This window comes from Strix uralensis, chromosome 5, assembly GCF_047716275.1.
Source record: "Strix uralensis isolate ZFMK-TIS-50842 chromosome 5, bStrUra1, whole genome shotgun sequence".
NCBI classification, from domain to species: Eukaryota; Metazoa; Chordata; class Aves; order Strigiformes; family Strigidae; genus Strix; species Strix uralensis.
Window position 1 is genome coordinate 81,559,477 of NC_133976.1, and position 15,822 is coordinate 81,575,298.

Here is a 15,822-nt window from a genome sequence, read left to right on the forward strand (position 1 = left end):
GAGTCGTTGCTCCCCTCAGGGGAGGTGGGAGAACTCCACTCGTTGGAGGTAATGGTGCCAGCTAGAAACTCCAAGGTGCCACGCGGAGAAGCAGACTCAGAACCTGTGATGACAAACACATCCCATCTGTCAGTTAGAAATCCTCCTCTCTAGGAAAATGAGGAGATACTACAGGAAGAAAAAAAAAGTTGAAAAACCTCAGCGAGGAGGGTTTTTACTTCAAGTTTACCTTAAATGGTAACTCAACCATGTGCTTGATTTCTATTTATGTTGAGATTAAAACCTTTTCTAAAAATCCTCCTGATAAAACAGCCTGCTCCCATAGCTCTTTGGCTCATTAGCTCTCTATCACTTCCAAATTCTCCTCAGACCTATATCTTCTTGCCTCTGTCTTTGTCTCCTAATTTCTTTCTCCCTCTGCTGTCATTATCTGTGTAACTGTTATTTAACTTTCTGAAGCACGCATACAGAGATTCAGTCCGTGTGAAAGACTATACAAAATAAAGCAGTGATGAATTATCTAGTCATCACCGAGCACTGGGGTTGAAATTTTCTTAGATACTGTTTCACTGGATCAGAGTTAGTAGTCGGTGTCATTTTTAACACTGACATTTCTTCTTCTCGAGGATCAGCTGCAGTTCTAAAAAGCAGTTCCTGGAGCCAGACAGTTTAATGCAATGTCTCCCAAATCTCAGCACTCTATCCTGGCAGAAGCAGAAGGCACCATGACCGAAAGGAAAAAGGCACGAGGTTGCAGGTCAAGAATCCTAGGCGCTTAGATTGTTTCTACTGCTTATCTTCAGAATGACCTTGGGCAAATTCCTTCAGTTCTCTGTGCCTCTCTGCCCCCTCATCCTTTACCAGCTAGGCTATTATATTTGCCACTGGGCAGGAGCAGAAACTGTTTTCTCTTCAAACCTAAGCAGGCAGCTGTTAGTTCTTGAAAACTACAGTTATAGTCTGCTTATAAACACCTGCAGTAAAGGCTGAAGTCATTGAGTGGAGCTGCTAAAAGACACGTTCAGAAAGCAACTTCAGACCATGCAGACACTTCCAGTCAACCTCACAGAAGATAAATGCCTTCTAAAGACACAGATCATTCCCCTGCCTTAACCCCAAAGCTGTTTGTTTACCTTTTTGAGCTACAAGTAATATTCACAAGCCACCAGTTGAGAATCCAGTTAAATGAGAGAGTTCAAAACTTCCCTGGCGTATAACCACATTGAGCTAGGTATCAAGAAATCAGAATAAGGCTTTTTTTTTTTTTTTGCAAGAGCAACAGAATCATCAAACCTATACTGAACAAGAGAGTAAGGAGAGAGCTCTGACATGCCAAGTCAGACTAACTCAGAACTATTACAGTGATAATGTGATCGAGGACAGAGGAGAAATTTGGGCCTGGTATATGCCAAAAACTAGCTAGAACAAAATTTGTGCATTTATGCCATGCCCTAGTTGGTAAATAGGAAAAGCAGGTCCATTCATTCAACTTCAGGAGTTCAAAAATTCAGGGCTCATGGCCACAGAAACTTTTCTGACATCAACTTAAAAAAGCATTACATCATACATTGCTTTTTAAGTCTCTCTTTGTTTTCTTACCTCTTTGGATTTCATGTTTACAAAATCTGCTCCAAGACCACGATGACTAGATTTATTCTTTTTAATAAGAACTGAAATTCTTAAAAACTTTATCATTTCAAAAGCTGAAGTGGTAAAAAGAGTTGTCATCACTGGCTCTCAGAAGGTTTCGCTGCTCCTTAGTAACTTTAGACAGCAGCAGATACCTATTTTACATCTCCATAACCCACCAAAAGCTCAGGAAACAAGTAAGATAATACTGAGTATTTGAATATTTCTAGACATAGTATACTTCTTATGCTATGGTGCAGCATTTTAACAAGTGGTTTACATAGACATTTAGAAAACCCAGTATACAACGTATTTCCCATGAGAATATCTGGAACACATGAGCCACTAGAATGGCCTACCACTGCCCATCCATCCATTTCAGCCTCTACATTAGATTATTTCAACCCTCTTGACCCATGATACACATTTTCAGAGCTCTAATGAACATGGGAAGAAAGAATAAAATGAGAGGTGAAGAGGGCAGAAAGAGGATCTCATATGGGGCCTTTACCACTGGGACAGACATCCCAAGCGTGCTGTGAATGGCACCAAAGCAGGCAATGTGACTTTAAGAGACCCTGAAATGAACAGTAACAGTTGCTTCCCTCACCAAGCGTCTATCACCAATACATCCCCTTTCACTGGCAGATGCTCAATAAAAAAATTACACGGGTATTCAAGAGGTTGTTCTGCTGGGGAATCGGCATAGAGGAGCAAGCTTTCCACAGGGGGACTCTGACAGAGAAACAGAAGCTTTCTGTTCCAGCTGTTCTTCTTTTGATATTTCCCCAAGAATCCCTAGTCTCTGGAGGCTGTCAAGACCTTCTGTATTTAACACACATTAAAATCTCCACAGACACAAGGCACAGACTAGTTTTAACTTAGGCTGACAGCCTGGGAAATGGAGGGGTTCAGAAAGAAGCCCAAGGTGTAACAGCGAGGGTATTCACAGTACCACCTGCATTTCACAGAATTCACAGAATCATCTAGGTTGGAAAGGACCTTGAAGATCATTCAGTCCAACCATTAACCTAGCACTGACAGATCCCAACTACACCATATCCCTCAGCACCATGTCAACCCGCCTCTTGAACACCTCCAGGGATGGGGACTCCACCACCTCCCTGGGCAGCCCATTCCAACGCCTAACAACCCCTTCTGTGAAGAAATGCTTCCTAATATCCAGTCTAAATCTTCCCTGGTGCAACTTGAGGCCGTTACCTCTTGTCCTATCACTTATTACTTGGTTAAAGAGGCTCATCCCCCCTCATTTGGAGCTGCAAGTCTCGTAACAGCCAGCAAGCTCCACACCAAATGAGAACATACCCTAACTGCTCAGTGGTATGACTCCCAGAACCACTGGAAGCTACAACCTCTGCTATCAAGACAAATCCCCTAGCCCTGCATACAAGCAAAGTCATCTCCTAGGGAATGTACAGCCACCATAACCATAAAAAGCACCTACTTTGAATCCAGTTATTTTCATCTCCTTAATGTCCATGCAGACACAGATGACTACCTCGCAGATGATTTCAGCATGGCACATACATGTTGGAAACTAAACAAATATATCTGAAGCATAACTTTCCCCCACCCCTGCATACAAACCCTAGGAATTGTTGCCTGATCATTTCACGTTTTATAAGGCTTCACATCTGCACCAAGCACCTTTGCAAAGGAAACTCTGGGTTCTTTTTGGTGCAAGCTCCAGAAGAAGTGGAGGAGCAAACACGCTGTATTCAGTTCAATGTCAACTCCCAAGGCTTTCTACTCCAAACAGGAAGGAAAAGTTGCGCCAGTTTGAGCAGATGTCACTTGTATATTCAGGGAAGTCCACAAAGCAAGAGACAGAATATGTGAGCCTTACTGGTATAAATCAAGGGAGATGTGGCACATAAGAGCAATGAGAGAAGAAATTATATAAATATTGAAATGACTAGACACTTTTTTTTTTTTTTAATGCTCCTTACTTTTTGTGCCTTGACCAGCAATGTTAGTCCTATCCCAAGCTACAGCTAAGTCAGCAGGCACTGAAATGTGCTATCATGGCCAATCCCAACGTTTCTACACCTTGGGGCCCGGTTCTGCTTTCTCTTCTTGGCACTAAAGCTATTCCTGATGAATGATGAGAAGAGTGGAATTGTACAGACTATAAAATCAAGGGTGTTTGGCCATCTCCAGCTGAAAGCTCAGTAATCACCCAGACATTAACAGAAATTCCGAAGAAATTCCATAGACTGTAAAGACCATGCAAATCCTTATAACTCTATGTCTCCAGTTCAGTAAGATGCCCAGGGCTTAAAGGGCCTGCAAAGTTTTCTTAAATAATGCTGCTTAAATAGTAAGCTCCACGTGTAATCCCAGGCGATACTCTGTGCTCAGAGGCAGTACACAGTAATACAGGGAGTTCTGGTCAGGTGCTATCTGGTCTGTGGGTCTCTTTTTTTGGCTGAACAGTTCAGGCCTTCTGTTTCCTGCACTGTTGATCTGAACTCTGAACTCACTGGTGGCCAAAGTGGCCATTTATTAAACTCAACAAAGCAAACTGTAGAGAAGCTATGGGCTAAACTCTATGGTAAATGGCTTTAGTAGTATAGCAAGTTGAAAAACTGTCAGTGGAACCACTTCCCACTGAAAAAGCAATTTGGTCAAAACCAGAGCATTTTTCAGAAACATACTAATGTTGAATTTGTTATTTATACGAAAGGTTTGAATAAATATTCATTAGTAACTACTTTAACAAAATACAGATGTTTCCGTTAGCACCTAGCTTTCAGTTTGCTTCTGTTTTCCCATTCAATCAACAGTAACTATTCACATACAGCTTGGTAATTTTAATGCTGATCTGTATTACTGAGTGCTCTAATGTCAGTAAATACTCTAGTACTTTAAAAAAAAGTAGAAAAAAAAAATTTACAACTCCTGCCTGTGGAAGAGCTTGTAAACACAGAGCTTTCTTCTGATGTCAAGGGAATTTGATTCTGAAATCACTAAACAGACATCCCAGTTCCCAGGCATGCTCAGACAATTCCCTCCCTATCTGAATCTCCTCACCAGGCACAGTTCTTAGGATCAGAGAAGTCAGAGGATGTTGTCCCATTCTCATAACAGGAAGTTTTGCCAGAGGTCCCAGATTAGTGTTTGTTCACTTCAGATTCTTCCCAGTTTGAACTTACGCTTCGCTTCTTGGCTCTCATATTTCTGGTATTGTACCTTACAGTTGTTCTTATTGTGATCTCACTCTTATTTTACTGAGAGAGATGATTAACTACCTTTCTTTGTCGAGTCCAGTCAGGGATTCTCTCCCAGGATCAAAGTCACAAGCCCCTCACAGCACCTCCACCTCCTCACCACAGTCTCTCTACTTCCTTCTTGTTTCCCTCTGTCCAAATACTGTTTCTTATTCACTCTTGGTCCCCGTTCTTCTTTCTGCCATGGCCCAACTCTTAATGAGTCACTCACAAAGGCAGGCTTTTGGGTCAGAGGAAAGGAAAACCATGGGGAAAGCACAAAAATCTTTCAGCTCCAGCAGCTTTGGTTTAATTGTTCTGATGCTGGTAATTTCAACACTAACTCCCTTTCCTTTCACACATGGTATCTCATTGAGATTCAGAGATCCTGCAGGGCTAGACAGCTGCCAAGAGCCCTTCAGCAAGGTCTCATTGACAGGGAGCTCATCTTTAACAGACTCTGTAGTCTGACACATCTGCTTTCTAATATCAATCCCTCAGTCATTACTGTTGGTAACAGCTCCCTCTTAAGTGTTTGTGGCAGCTGCTCAACACAAAATCATATTTTCCTGAGGATCTGAAAAATTGCAGCCAGCTGCCTCCAGTTGTTCAGTTTTCTTAGAGCTGCTCTGTCCAAAAGACTCCCCCCACTCCATGGCCACCCTCTTTCTCTGCTGGGATCGGTATTGAGCACGACACGCTAACCAGAGATGTCCCTATTCACTCACCCCTCCCAGGCAGGAGCGCTTGCCAGCACAGCCATGTGGAGTCTGACTGTGCAGTTCCACTCCTGCTTCTGAGCTGGCAAGTCACTTCATTTTACCAAGGACATTGCTTCATCCTTGGTCTCATTTAATGGAACTGCAAGCTATGGGGGCAGGGACTGCTTCCCATTACAGGTATTCCTTGATGTCATTGTAACGCAAATAAAAGCAAACAATCCCGGTATTCACTACCTTGGTAACATGAGCCAAATTCTGCTACTATAGAGGATCTGAACCACAACATTCTCATATCTCATCAGCAGTCAAACAGAGAATTTCAAAAAACAATGAGTTTGGCCAGAAGAGAAGATGTCCTGCTGCTCAAACTGTAACTTTAGAGTAGTTTATAACAATAAGAAAACCTGGAAATAGCAACAACCAGACAGTTACTTCCATCCAGAACACGCTAACAAATGAGCTTACACAATGCAGTCATACAAGGAGATTTGGGTTGAGGAAAGCAACAGTTTGGAATACTATGAAATCTATTGCACAAGGTATGATGGAAGATAGCATTCAAACTTACCAGAGGAAGAAGGCTGGGAAATTCTACAGGACACTACAATAATAGCTCAGTTCCTCTGAAAGAGAAGAATGAGTGCAATCAGTAGATGAGTAGCTCCAAGGGGGTGCAACTCAAAGACTGCAGGAAAAAAACGTACTGGAAAGGGAAAAGGTGGGAAAGCAGCTATTCAACAATAACTAAGGTCTGTTAAAGCTCGCAGTCAAGAGGACAGAAATCATGAACATGTTTACAGGGTCTCTACAGAGCAAAATAAAGATGCAACTGTAGCAAGACCAACTATCACTGAACTATATCTAGGAAGGTAACAGCACTTTTGCAGCACCAGCCAGCCATCAGTTGCTCAGGCTCCTCAGGAGCTGCACACCAGGCACTAAACCAGCCTTGAGCCAGAGAAACTCTTGAGTTTCAGCTGAAGATCCAGAGACAGTGGAGATGGGTGGCTGCAGTTCACTGAGCCTTTTGAGGGGGCTCCACTCAAGCACGACATAACAATTTAGCCAAGTGGTGAGCCTGGCTGCAATCTCACCTTTTGCCCTGGGTCTCCTGCAATCCCTGAGCAATGCTGGCTATTCCCTGTGAACAACCTTATCCACCCAGGACACCAGAGTAATGCTGCCTAATCCTTTGAATAAAACCAGTTAAGGTAACTGTTACTTGCTGTAGGTGAAGCAAAAGCTCTTAACAGGCAGCCGCACCAGGCAAGGAAGAAAGGAGAACTGAGATTTCCCTCTGTGACCAGGCAAGGTAATAAAATCATTACATCTACAGGCTGCATCGTGAGATTTTTGTCCCCGTCTCACCACTAAGACTGGTTTACAAAGGGACAAACACTACTAGCCTTAGATCATATCCAATACAAGCTTGGGCTCCAGCTGAATGCTTATCACACTGCCTAGCACAAAATCAAGCTTGGTTTGCTTGCTACACTGAAACCGCCTGCAGCAGCTGCTGTTCAAAAGGCACCTGACTTCCTGAGCAAAGCAAAACAACACTCTTAAATTATTGCAGTAGCTGAGCTCTGGCTGAAACAGAGAGAGGATGTAGTGTCCAGGAGAGTGATATAAATCAAAATAAGGAGAGAGGAGAACTTCTATCAGCACAGCCCTGGATAATGCAGTCAAACAGGATGTGATGAGATAAGGCTGTGTGTGGCCTTGCACACCATCCAATCAGTTACATTTGTGATAAAGGAAACAGAACAGAGAGCCTCACTGCCCTAAGGAGGGCAGAAAAAAGCCCAGCACAACCCAACAACATAAATACCCAAAGTCTGGTTCTGCTCCTGCTAGTCCAGGGGTGGCCAACTTGGGGATCGATCCTGGGCCACAAGCAACTCATGCACAGCTCCCACGTACAGGCTACATCGCAGGGCCACTGGCCTTGGACTGACAAAATGACTACTGCGTGTTTAACATCTCATCTGGCAGAGAAAAATGAGCCAGAGAGGGCAGCAGAGATTGACACTGCCAGGTTGCCCTGGGATTGAGCCACACACTGGGCTGGCCCCAGCCCTCAAAGGAACAGTGCAATTCCTGGGGAGTCACCGCTATCTCCCACGCGGGAGCTGTTCCCAGAGCTCCCATTCTCCCTGACTTTCCAAGACATGTGGCATGTGTTTCACAGCTTCCCAAGCAGATGAAGGTTGTGGCAGGGTGAAAACGGTTAGCCACCCTCGCGCTAGCAGCAGCAGTCACCAGGAGTCGTTCTCCCAACAAGCATGGAGCTGGTTAGAAAGCACCAAACCAGGAGGAAGTTCAATAATTATGTCCCTTTTCTATTGCAGAATCATCAGTAGTGTTAGCTAACATGTTTAAATCACAACTGTCCCTTCAAGTATAGACGAGCGTAGACATTGACTGATTAAAATGACTTGGGTCTTACCAAACCAAGCTAGAGACAGAAATTAATCATGCTTAGCATTTTCCCTAAGAGTATTATTCACTTAATTATTAAAGGATAAGGAACCTTTAATAGCAACCCAAAAAAACCTTGCTGCTAAACCCACTGAAAGTCAGTTGTCCTGAAAATCTCACCATCGGACTCAAAAGCCCCCATTTTACCTATGGAAAAGACTATAGAGCAAAGACTTAAGTGAACCACCCAATGACAAACCAGATTGGGGGCAAAATCCAGACAAGAATTTCAAGACAAGAAAAGATGAACTTCAGAAGTGATTTGCAATTGCAAGGTGTGTAACTTCGGAGGGACTCATGTTTAACACTGTCTGGAAATCATGCATCTTTTGAGTCTTTCCTGACAAGTAACATGAAATCAAGAGACTCATAATGCCCATTTTACAATATCTAAATAGAATTCTTATTTCCTAATCCTGTCTCCTGTTCATGACATCAGCCTCTTGTCTAGGACTCAAGGGTCGATGTCCCAAAACCCCTCACAACGCTGACACACTTCGCTTCCCATGACACTAATGGCAGAATTTCACATGAACTCAGGAGACAGATGTTTGCAAATCTCATCCAAATCAATGAAAACATTTAGCTCCAAAACTATAGCCAATCTCCAAGAAAAGAAATAGCTGAACCTGAGCTAAGAGACTTAAAACAGAATAGACAGAAGCACTGACCACACAAGCCACGAACACAATCAGATTTCCGCATGTGCAGTGCTTGGGGTGGTCTGTGTTGCGGGCACAACCTGTCCGGCCAGGGCTAAGCCCTGTACTAAAGCCTCAAGATGGAAGCAAACCACAAACAGGCAGAACAGGTATATAAAAAGGGACCTCAATTCAGTCAACCAATTAACCATGTGTCTTGATTTTAGTAGCAGTTAGATGGGAGCTTAAAGGTGTTTGATACTTTTGATAAACCAATGTCTGAGTAAAGAACAACAATGAAACATCTGCATCATATGAATGAACCCTACTCATGGCTACTCACCGAGCTGCACTCTCCTGGAGTACTCAGAAACCACTCCAGCTCAGTTTTGGAGTACATGCTCCACCTGGAACATGCAGCAGGTGAACGTTCACCGCTTACAGCTAAGAAGATCGCTTCCTGAGGGCTGACACTGAGGAAAGTCCACCAGATTTGTTTCCCTGTAAAAGAGTCCGAAATTGCCTAGCAGACAAACAGACGCCAGCCATTTTAGCTGGATTCTGATACAAGAGACAGTAAAGCTGTCCTCAACTCAGACTAGTGTGATTTTGAGATCAGAACTCTTCCCTCTCAATTGTGGCATAAACACTGTCATTTCCAAACTGCTGAACATACGGGGATTTCACAGAAAGCAAGTGAAAATAATGAGAATCAGTAAGTACAACCCCAACCCTCAAACAGGAATCACTTAAGCAAAAGAGAAAAAAGAAATGCCAAAACCTGAAAAACACAGGTTAAACTTGCCCCCAGATATTACAGGAAAGCACTAACCTTCTGATTTATCTCTTTGCCCTTCCAGACCCTTCTCGCCAGGAAGGTCAACAGGTTATATACCTTCTGCTGGATTAATCTACAGGAGAAAAAGGGCAGCTAGCCAAGCAAAACTAGATTCTTAAAGGGACATGGCCAACCTCAAACAACACCAGTTTTTAAAGCATGTACTTACAAATAAAACCTGTGATCAAAAACAGTGGAAAAAGATGCTGCTTCTCTGTTTTTTCAGTTAGCTTACTAGGTGGATAGAAACAGCGATTTACATTGTTTCCCCTGCACAGTTATTTTCTTCTGGTTGGGTAGATCCTTCACAAACAAATGGGAGCAGGAAAATAAACAGGATTTTATTTATTTATTTTTATAAAGATAAATCAAAGAGCAGTGAGTGTACTTGGAGAAAATCTTCTTATGCAAACATCTCTCTTACACGTCTCTCTTTTTTCCCTAAGCTGACAAGATTTTCAAACCAGGAGAACCTTTCTAAATCCTGCTAGTCTGGTATCAGTGAGCTTTATTTCAAGGATCTGCTATGGAGAAGTATGATCAGCTAAAATGCACTTAAGACACATCAGCAAATCCTCCCTTTCCATTTCAGTATACACATGCTCAGTGCTCTCTTGACTTTTCCCCCTTCGGTTAAAGCGCTCCTGGTTACAAGAGATTAGACTTTGCCTGGACATCTGTCATTAATGGTTACCATACTGTTTGAAGGGAGGCACTTTGAGGACTATGCTAATTTATTTTCTCTTTGGCAATAGCAAAGCAGATGCTTCAAAGGCTTGTATCCAGGCTCTGAAAGCCACTGGCACTCATGTCTCTGAAGTACAGCAAAGTAAAACACCTACCCTTTGGCAATCATATTCTAAGGAAGGTAAGAACAAGGTAATTATAAACTTACAACGGAACAGAAAAACAGAGCCAGTGACTCAGCCAGTGGCACCGGGAACTGGAAAACCTGCCCCTCCCTAGCAGGAAAACGTCTCATTCATATGGTGTTAAAAACAAAGAGGAGTGACTGCATCATCTCCAGAAAAAGGAGGACCCAAGGGGCAGGAACAACAACAAAAACCCACCCCAAAAAAACAAACAAAACCCCCCAAGAACCCAAAACACCGCCTCCAAACCCCAAAGAACTCTTTCTAATCATTTAGTCTCAGATCTTGTAATGAGCTCCATACATGCAAATTCCTGACTTTTTACAAGGCTCTACAAAGGAATGTGTTGGGCATTTATTTAGCATGGCGGTGGGCATAATGCAGACGTTGGGGAGAGAGAGAGGAGCATACACTACTGTAAACATCAATAAACTTGATTGCTCTTCAAAGGAGGATAGAATTGCCATGAAGTTAGGGAATGAAAAGAATACAGCGCATGATGTAATAGGCTTAGATTTAGAATACCATTTGCTACTCTCCAAGGAAATCACAGTGGAAAAACCACTTCAAATTGGCTTTGGAGAGTACTGCTCATATTATTACAAAAATTAACTAATGGTTTCAAAACTAAGTGTAATGATATATACCAATGGAACCAAGAGGTACAGGGGGCATCTACTGAGTTGCTGCAGGGATCTTTGCCAGTCCAGTTTTCTTTGACATCTTAATTAGAGAACCAAGACTGAATAAAGACATTGTTAATGAAACTTGCAGATGATGCAGAATGAAGTTTACAAACACCAGGGGACAGAAACAACTCAAAGGGATTCAGACCGCTTAAAAACAAACAAGAGAAGCAAGGGGGACAAATAAGACTATGTGGAAAAAGTAATGAAACCAAAGAAACAGCAATGAAAAAAAAAAACCCAACAGTTAAATCAAGGAAAAAGCTCTGCCAGAAGCAGGAGCTAAAGACATGCAAGAGTGAGAATGCTGAACAAATGAGAGTTGTCTGCAAAGCAAATACTTCTACAAAATGACCAGTGTAACTTTTGTCTGCCTGTGCTCAGATATCACTTCAGGCAAGAGAGATGAATCACCTGCAACACACGGAATATCAGATCTCATTCTGCAAAAGGAACACAGATAAATTGAGGAAAGTGAAGAGTATAAAAAACAATCATTAGGCCTAGAATAATAGACATTGTATAATATTAAAAGTTCAGTCTTACTAGTAGCTTGTAAGAACTTAGAGGGTGGAAATGCAGAGACAGAGAGAGAAGAAGCAATCATTTCAGAGAAATATACACCAAGGCAAAAACTGTTGCAGTAGAGTATGAAAGCTTTTCTGATGTTAAAGTACATTGAGTGATGGAAAAGTTGCCCAGGAAAATTACTGGAAGATCCATTGCATGTATTGGGTGCGGGGGGGGGGGGGGGGGGGCAACAAACAAACAAAAAAACAAAACACAAATTAACAAAGGTCAAATCTGAGCTATAGGGAAAGTGTAATAGGTCTTTTAAAAAAGGTAACGCTGAATTTTTGCTTTCTTAAGATACAGTTGTGGCCAGATAAGACAGAAAATCATTTCACTATCACAGGAGCAACTGTAGACATGCTTCAGGGAACTTCTTAAGGTGGGAAAAGTTGGCAATGTTGCTAAGAAAATAGCCCTTTTCTTCTCCCACTGCCCACCCACTAGTCATTGCACCCCCTCTCTGGGCACACCAGCATTTATGCGACCGCATGATTAACTGGACCGGAGAACAGATGTGGCTGAAAACTAACTTGCTAAAAGAGAGTGTTACTTTTCATCTGGATGAGCCCCCTGCCCTGGGTCAGTGAACAGCAGTGCCAATACCCTTGCCAGCGACAAAGGGAAGAGGTGTGACAAGTACGGAAACGGACGCTCTGAAGCTGTGCGGACAGGTTCTGTCTACAGCAGTGCCAGCCTAAAGTCTTTGTGGACCCACCCCTTGAGTTAGGTTGTGACGGAACCAAGAGCTGAAAGATACAATCAGAAAAAGACACGTAATACTCAGGAAGGAAAGCTGTGAATGAGTATAATGTCACTCCAAACAGAGATGCAAGCAGCATCTATCAGAAACGGTACTTTTCAGCAACCTTCTCAAAACTCTACTTATTGTATTTGAGTTCCATGAAACAAATACCTGAGTAAGAAAACAAACAGCAACTGTGATTTTATTTTAAACCACAAGCAAGATCTGGTGCCATGGAGCCCTTTTTCTCTTCAGAGCTTGAAAGTACTGTTTTCATACCATTTTCCCACAGGTGTTCTGTAATACACTAACACTGAAACACTTATCACAGTAAATAACCTGCAATACTTCAAAGCCATCAGTAAAATTAATCTTAAAAAATCCAAAAGATGTAGCAGGAACCAAGACAGTGGAGAAATTCCTAACACCCATTCTCAGGCACACTAATTGCTCCCAAGATCACCTCTGAGAGGGTATCAACAATGAGTTGCTAGTCCAGTTTAGAGACCATAAACTTTGTGGCATGCTTGACTTTGAGGGAGCCATCCAGATCGGGATTTGGGAAAACCTCATAAGGTGACTGGACCCACCGTCTGGCTGCCCTTCACTGCCAACCCAAGTTCCAAAGAAAGCCACAGAGTCCCTCAGCATCCACCAGCCCTGGTAAAGAAGCCCCTCAGTATTCATTACAGCACGATCCAGGCTCTTCTCCATCGTGAGAAAAAGCTATCAAGACCAAAAGGCTTTGACTGCACGGGTTAGTACAGCAGTTGTTATATACCCAGTCTGCTTTCCCCTTGTTCTGTTCCTCTCGCCCCTCCCCGTTACTCTGTGCCCTGTCCTGCTGCCCACTTCCTTCTGCAGGAGCAGAACAATAAAACCTCTTACATCTCCGCAGACAGATGGACAGACAGGTGAACGCCTGCTCCACTCACTATGCACACAGACAATCCAGTCAAGTCTAGGGAAAGACGATCTGTTCGTAATAAGAAACAAGGGAAAAAAAAAAACCCAAACCAAAAACCAGCAAACTCCAAATCTCCTTCCTTCCCACCCAGCCCCCTGCATTTGAAAAGTATTTTGTGTTATTTGTAGAGGATTCACAGGACTCAAGTCTTAACGTTAGAAAGTCGCATGAGTGTAACTTCAGGATAAACAAAAACAAACCAAAAAGCTTTGGTAGATTAGTTGTGGTTGGTTGGGTTGGGTTTTTTTTACTTTTTACTTATATACGACCATTCACCATAAAGTACTTTACAGAAGTCCTTAAAACACGTAAAGTTAAACCCCTTTCCCTTCTACAAAAATGCCCCGTCTTTAGCATCCCATGCAAGGAATTGTTTAAACGGAATTATCTACACAGGATAAAAGATTCCTTGGGGAAGCTTTTTGTTTGGTTTTTGGTGTTTGGGGTTTTTTTTTGTTGGTTTTTTTTTTTTTTTTTAATTTAAATCCTTTCCCGAGGCAGGCCACCGAAACTCAATTCTAACTTCAGAATAGCTGATATTCAGCATTCCCTCATCTTTTGGTAAACGCTCTGTAACAACCCACACGCCTTCTCACGGACGGGTTCGCTTAGATTTTTTTTTGTTCTGTTTTTCCCCAAAACATCTTTTATAATTTACATCAAAATTTATTCCAGAAAGTACCGTTTCTCCTCTCTAGCCTCCCCCAAAACATCTCTACGAAGGGTACAGAAACCTTTTTTTGTCCCCTGAGAAGCGGCTGGCAGTTTTCAGCCGGTGCCACGGAGTTCCTGCGGTCCCGGCGGGGGCAGCCCCCGGAGCCTCCATTGAGGATGTTCCCATCGCTTCCTTTGTACGCTTGTGCCTCCCGGGACCGGCCCCAAACCCCCCCTTCCCCCGCTCTATCCTGCGCACCCGCGCTCCTTCACCCCGCGGGAAAGCGGCCGCGAAACGGCGTGTCCTGACCTGAGCGCGGCGGTTGTTCCGCGGGGGCAGCGGGGACCGGCTTCAAATCCTCCTTCTGCTCCAGGACTCGCTGCCAAAAGAGCAGATGAGGGCTGTTGCTGCGCGCCTGCCCCTCGCTCCCGCCCGATCCCCACCCCCGAGCCCGCAGGGGTGGGAGCGGGCGGGTCGGCTCCTCGCTCAGCATCGCCACCGCCGAGGCGGAGAGAAAGAAAGAAAGAGAAAAAAAAAAAAAAAAAAAGTTGCCGGGGAGCCGCTGCTGCCCCCGGGGCTCCCCCTACCCCCGGGGCTCCCCCTGCCCCCCGGTCCCGCAGCGGCGGGGACGACGCGAACAATGCGAGGCCAGGCCGGGCGCTGCTGCCGGGGCGCGGAGCGGCGCGGAGCGGAGCCGCGGGGCCGGCGGGAGCGGAGGAGCGAAGCGAACACTCACCGGAGGAGCGCGGAGCGGCCAGCGGGACGTCGGGGAGGGGAAGGGGGGGGGGGGTGGCGGCCGGGCAGGAGTTTGGGAAGAAAAGGGAGGGTTTTTATTTCCCCTGGAGTTTGAAAGGAGGAAGTGAGGAATGCGAGGAATGAGAGTTGGTATGAAATGAACGCGGCCGAGGGAGGGGACTGCCGGCTCACGCAGGGGCTGGGACCGGCCTGGGGAGGGGACTGCAGGGGGGGAGGCGAGAGTTGGGAACAAAACCCGGCGGGGCCGGGCGCTCCTGAGCGGGGCCGGGGCGGAGGGAACGCGGGCAATGGCCGGAAGAGGGGGCCGGGGGGGCGGGCCGGGCCGCCCGCACGGGAGGGAGCGGAGGAAGGAAACTCCGGGAGGGGGGAGCGGGGGAAGGGGCGGCGGGAGCGGCAGGGACGGCACCGCCGCCGGGAAGCAGCGGGGGAGAAGTTGGAGCCCGCGGCCGGACCGGCCTCAGCCGGGGAAAGCGCCCGGGAAGAGCCGCCGCTCGCCCGGTGCGTTCCCCGGGGCCGGAGCCCGGCGGGCGGGGGGGGTGGCTCCGCTCCCGGGGAACCCCCAGCCCCCGCCCAGGGCTCCCCTGGGGGCCCCTTCGAGCCAGGCGCGGCCCGCGGACACCACTTCGAAGCCCTGGAGGGCTGGGCTGGGCTTTCCACCCGGCATAGCCGAGCCCCTGCAAACCAAACCAGCCCCGAGCCCGCAGAAGTGGTTACAGCAGTTTAATTGGCCCGAGAGCACCCCAGAAAGTAAACTACTCACCTCACAGCAAAAGGGTGTCCTCGGGGGCTCTCCTCTGCCTCAGACCGATTCTCTTCTCGGGTCCATTCCCAGCGGAACGCCAGCATGCTGCGCTGGAAAATGCTGATACAGGACTGGGAGCTGCGCTAGGGATGGAGCCTCATCCCCTGAACAAAAGCAGTAGTAAACCAGCAAGTTTAGTAAACGTAACGACATCCTATTATAAGCAGCTCCGGGCAATGCAGCTACATCAGCAAAATAAACTTCTTCCCGTCTCCAGCAGGTGACTGT

At 45.4% G+C, this 15,822-nt stretch overlaps 1 long non-coding RNA gene across 1 annotated transcript; it reads right to left on the reverse strand.

Moving 5' to 3' along the window:
* Positions 1 to 13: 13 nt before the first annotated feature.
* On the reverse strand, positions 14 to 14,830 carry LOC141944782 (uncharacterized). The gene is made up of 4 exons (XR_012629323.1): positions 14,773 to 14,830; positions 14,346 to 14,415; positions 6,150 to 6,204; positions 14 to 103 (listed from the first exon to the last, which is right to left on the reverse strand). It is a non-coding gene; the product is annotated as an uncharacterized LOC141944782 (long non-coding RNA).
* Between the last annotated feature and the right edge of the window lie 992 nt (positions 14,831 to 15,822).